The sequence below is a fragment of the Pseudophryne corroboree genome, chromosome 3 (assembly GCF_028390025.1).
Source record: "Pseudophryne corroboree isolate aPseCor3 chromosome 3, aPseCor3.hap2, whole genome shotgun sequence".
Classification (NCBI taxonomy): domain Eukaryota; kingdom Metazoa; phylum Chordata; class Amphibia; order Anura; family Myobatrachidae; genus Pseudophryne; species Pseudophryne corroboree.
In genome coordinates this window covers 170,683,742-170,688,987 of record NC_086446.1, presented here as the reverse complement: position 1 = coordinate 170,688,987, position 5,246 = coordinate 170,683,742, and the positions used below count along the sequence as shown (strand labels likewise).

The 5,246-nt window shown below is 39.3% G+C and overlaps 1 pseudogene; it reads left to right on the top strand.

Moving 5' to 3' along the window:
- The first annotated feature begins 3,118 nt into the window (after positions 1-3,118).
- LOC134898003 (5S ribosomal RNA) lies at positions 3,119-3,237 on the top strand (annotated as a pseudogene).
- The last annotated feature ends 2,009 nt before the right edge of the window (positions 3,238-5,246 follow it).

Below are 5,246 nucleotides of genomic sequence, written 5' to 3'. Positions count from 1 at the left end.
GAAATAAGACATCATACTACCACGTGATTTATCGCTTTATTTTTAATACTTAAAATATCTGGTGAGCTGTATTTAGATCGTGAAGTGAAGAAAAGGAAGGAGAAAAAGGGGAAGAGAAAATAGAGTCTTTCCGGGATACTGCACCTCATAAGAACGGTGCAATCTCGTATCCCTCATTCAGGCCAGCTGGATGTAGAGTCTGCAACTGGAAAATCCAGTACATTTCCCGTCTGGACAATTTGTTCCTGAGGTCTCCTCCTCTCTCGCCCAAGCAAACGTGTTCGATCGCCTTAAAAGTAAGGTCCTCTGGATCGGAGTTATGTTTACATGCGAAATGTCGAGAGACTGCATGGCTGACTACCTTATTCTTTATATTTCTTATATGTTCTTGGATCCGGATTTTAAGGGGTCTTTTTGTCTTTCCTACATACTTCATTTTGCAGGTGCACTCCAAGAGGTAAATCACAGATGATGTGTTACAGTTCATAAAGTCCTTTATAGTGTATTCATTCTTGTCCTCTGTATCGCTAAAAGTTTTCCTGTTCCGATGCAGGTATTTACATATATTGCACTTCCCACATTTATACGACCCCTTGCATTTCAACATAGGGGTGTTGCGAGTGGATTTTTCCCTCAGAATGCTGGGTGCAAGGAGGTCTTTAAGGTTTTTAGATTTTTTAAAAATTAGTTCTGGTTTGGGCGGTAAGATTTCTTTGAGCACTGGGTCCATTAGAAGAATTCCCCAATGGGATTTTAGGGAGTCTCTAATCACTTTTTCATGTTGACTAAATGTAGTAATGAAGGCGATTCTTTCCTTCGTTTCTTCCTTGGTTTTATATGTTAGTAGCTTTTCCCTATCCAAACCTCTTGTTTTCTCCAGTGCTTCATCTAACAGTGGCTTCGGGTAACTCTTCTCTTCGAATCTCTTCCTGTATATCTCCAATTGATCTTCACAGTCTTTCGTACTGGTGCAGTTTCGTTTGATTCTTGAGAACTGGGAGGCCGGGATGTTATTCTTCCACCTTTCTAGATGATTGCTTTGGTAGTGTAGATAACTGTTCATATCTACTTTCTTAATGAAGTTCTTGGTGGTAACTCTTCCATTTTCCCCAGTTAGAATTAGATACAAGTATTCAACGGATCTATCATTGGTTGTTGAGGTGAAGGCAAGGTTCAAATCGTTGTCTCCCAAAGTCCTTAAAAATTCATTAAAAGCTTCCGGTGTGCCATCCCAGATAATTAAAATATCATCGATGTAACGTTTATAAAATACCACATTCTCCTTAAAAGCGCTTAGGGTGTAGACCTGTTTTCTCTCCCAACATCCCATAAAAAGATTCGCAAAGCTCGGGGCAAATGTCGTACCCATCGCTGTGCCGCAGCATTGTAGATAAAACTGGTTTAAGAATTTAAAATAATTGTGGCTCAGGATAAAATACATAATATCACATAAAATTTCTGTGAGTGCTGGTCAATGATGGATCGCTGTCTAAAAATTCCCTGCATGCGGCTATGCCTTTAGAGTGTTCAATGCATGTGTACAGGGATTGCACGTCCACTGTTGCCCAAATGTAAGTATCCTTCCATTGTACTGTTTTCAATAGGTTGAGCACTGATGTCGTATCTTTCAAGAAGGATGGGAGATCTTTCACATAGTTCTTCAGGAAGATATCGACATATTCCAATAAATTTGCAGTTAGTGAGCCTATGCCTGCCACTATTGGACGGCCAGGTGGGTTACTCAAAGACTTATGTATTTTCGGCAGAAAATAAAAAGTGGGGGTAATTGGATTAGACTGCATAAGATACTGGTATTCCTCTTTGGTTATCACGTTGTTTCTTAATCCCTGTACAAGTAATGTCCTCAGGTCTTCCACCAGGACTTCTTTTGGGTCGCTTTGAAGCACTGTGTATGATTTCGTATCTCCCAATAGTCTTAGTGCCTCCTTTGTATAAGCATCAAGGTCCATGATTACTAATCCACCCCCTTTGTCAGCCTGTTTTATAACCAGGTTGTTGTTCTTCTGTAGTTTTTTCAAGGCTTCACATTCACGGTTTTTCATGTTCCTTTCCTTTACCGGTTTCAGTTCTGTGTCGCATAAATCTTTCTTTACCAGTTCATAAAACATGCTGATATTATTACCCTTCGATTCCAAAGGGTAATACTTGGATGTTGGTTTCAACCCAGATCTTGAGTGGTCTGCATAGTTGCTTATGATCGCATCTTCTTTCCTTAGGAAATGTCTTTTGAGAGTAAGTTTTCTTATAAATTTATTCAGGTCGATGAAGGTCTCAAATTTATTGTGTCCACTTGTAGGTGCAAATGATAGTCCTCTGCTTAGTAGTGTTACCTCTGGCTTAGTTAGTGTGTGTTTGGATAGGTTGAAGATGCCTTTATTTGTTGGTTCAACTAATGTAGATTCCTTCTCTTCTGTTCTCTTCCTCCTACCGCCCCTTAAAGACCTCCTTGCACCCAGCATGCTGAGGGAAAAATCCACTCGCAACACCCCTATGTTGAAATGTAAGGGGTCGTATAAATGTGGGAAGTGCAATATATGTAAATACCTGCATCGGAACAGGAAAACTTTTAGCGATACAGAGGACAAGAATGAATACACTATAAAGGACTTTATGAACTGTAACACATCATCTGTGATTTATCTCTTGGAGTGCACCTGCAAAATGAAGTATGTAGGAGAGACAAAAAGACCCCTTAAAATCCGGATCCAAGAACATATAAGAAATATAAAGAATAAGGTGGTCAGCCATGCAGTCTCTCGACATTTCGCATGTAAACATAACTCCGACCCAGAGGACCTTACTTTTAAGGCGATCGAACACGTTTGCTTGGGCGAGAGAGGAGGAGACCTCGGGAACAAATTGTCCAGACGGGAAATGTACTGGATTTTCCAGTTGCAGACTCTACATCCAGCTGGCCTGAATGAGGGATACTAGATTGCACCGTTCTTATGAGGTGCAGTATCCCGGAAAGACTCTATTTGCTCTTCCCCTTTTTCTCCTTCCTTTTCTTCACTTCACGATCTAAATACAGCTCACCAGATATTTTAAGTATTAAAAATAAAGCGATAAATCACGTGGTAGTATGATGTCTTATTTCGCATACAGTCAAACCACACTGGTACGCCCAATCTCGTCCGATCTTGGAAGCTAAGCAGTGTTTGGGCCCGATCAGTACCAGGGAAGGGGACTACCTGGGAAGATTGGGTACTGTAATATCAAATAAATGATGTCAGTTCAATACCAACTAAATATGTACACCTTTAAAAATTAACACCGTTAACCACGAGAAACCCTGCACTCCACACATTTTTTCTTAATAATTTAATCCGCACTCGCCTCTGTCACCTTTAAATACGAATTACCCCTCCTCTTCCCCCCCCCCCTTTTTTCAAAACTCACTCTTTTTTTAAAAAAACTCCCTTTTTAAAAAAAACTCACTGTTATTTATTCATATTTATATATTGCACTTTGCACTGGGTATACTGAGGTCAGATGACACAGTGTTTATATATTTATATATATTTATTATACTTAATACCGCTCCAGCACTTTATTTATTTATTTATTTATATATTCTTATTACTGATGATCATACATATACATAAAACATAAGAAATATATGCAAAGTCTTGAATGTTCTGCAAAAATCCGTTGCCTGGAGATTACCATCTATTTTCTTTTTATTTATGGTTCCGTTGCCATGGACACGGAAGCAACAGGAAAATAACTGGACACGAAAGGAACTTCTATAAAATGGCCGCCAGACTATACAAATCTAATAGACTAAATCCCAGCAAAGATGGCCGCCGCCGCACAGGTCCTGAGAGACAGAACCTTCATGTACACTGTGACACCCGCCGGGGACACGAATACAGAAAACAACCTGACAGCCGGGAGACACCGCGGGCGCATGCGCAATCGCGGACCGGAAGTGGGGCGGAAGTGACGACGCCGCGGCACCCGTAACCGGAAGTGTGGCGGAAATGCCACTAATATATCGTTTTTTACTGTTTCCATGGACTTTTGAGTATTATACACCCGTTCTTTGCACTCTACAACCACTGACTCTGCTCTGACTATCTATGTTATATGATTGTATCACACTAAAAGTAATTTAAAAAAACCTACAATATTTAATTGCATCATGTGACGATCTGTGATGTCACAACCCCTTTACCATCTACTCTGGCTATAAATAGACAGGAAAGCTCATTATGTCCCTACCCTTTGAAGAAGTCTGATGAGACGAAACGCGTTGGGTTTCCTGCACTAATCCCTTGCTGTTTTTGAGTTAAGTTAAACTCCTTATCCTTTTAATACTTGGTCCTGACTTTTATGTTTGTATGTTTTTATGCTTTTTATGTTTTTTTTCAAAAATACTTGTTTTACTCTCATATATATTAAAAAACCTTTTTTATAAATTTTATACATGTATATATTTTTTGGCTTTTAAATTTACCATTTTTTAGCAACACTAAGCGCCGAACCCTATCTCTCCATTTTTCCATACGCCCAGCAGTGCGATACCGGCACTGCATACTTAGGGCCCGGCAGACACCTTTAATGAGGTTATGTGTGTTTTATTATGGTAATGTTTAAACAATTATAATCTTATTTTAGATTATTTTACTGAGATCATACTTCACAAGTGGCGCTATACCTCTCCCCTTGTTTCTCTACGCATTTTTTGGTATATTGGTATAGCAGCCTGGTGAATAAAATATCCAGTATCAAACTAGAATGTTTGGAAATAATGATCGCACAACTAAGAGAAAAGATCTATGCCAAAGAATCTTTAATGAGAGTAAAACAGTTAACGATCTCACACCTACACGGGATCTAGACGATCTATTTTGGGGAATTGAGAAACTCCTCGTCAAAGAAGTTAAAACCTGGTGGGACATAAAGGGACTGGAACACTACGTGACAGTTAACAGGGTACCCAGAGGTTTGAGACTTTTAAAACAACCTACCTTTGGGAATATGGACACACAGTTCACAGAGGAGTGGGACTCTATTTTACATAAATGTTCCATAGATTTAATGAGACTGCTCATCAGGAAGAAGAAGAACGTCCTGGTGGAACTAAAGACTGAGATTAAAGCAAAAGAAACAGAAATGCTTTGTTTTAAGGATAAGGAGGATTATGTAATCAACGAAAAAGTACTTAACAAGAAATTGGAACATGTAGAAGGGGAAGTCATTAAAGGAAAAGAAAAGAAGTT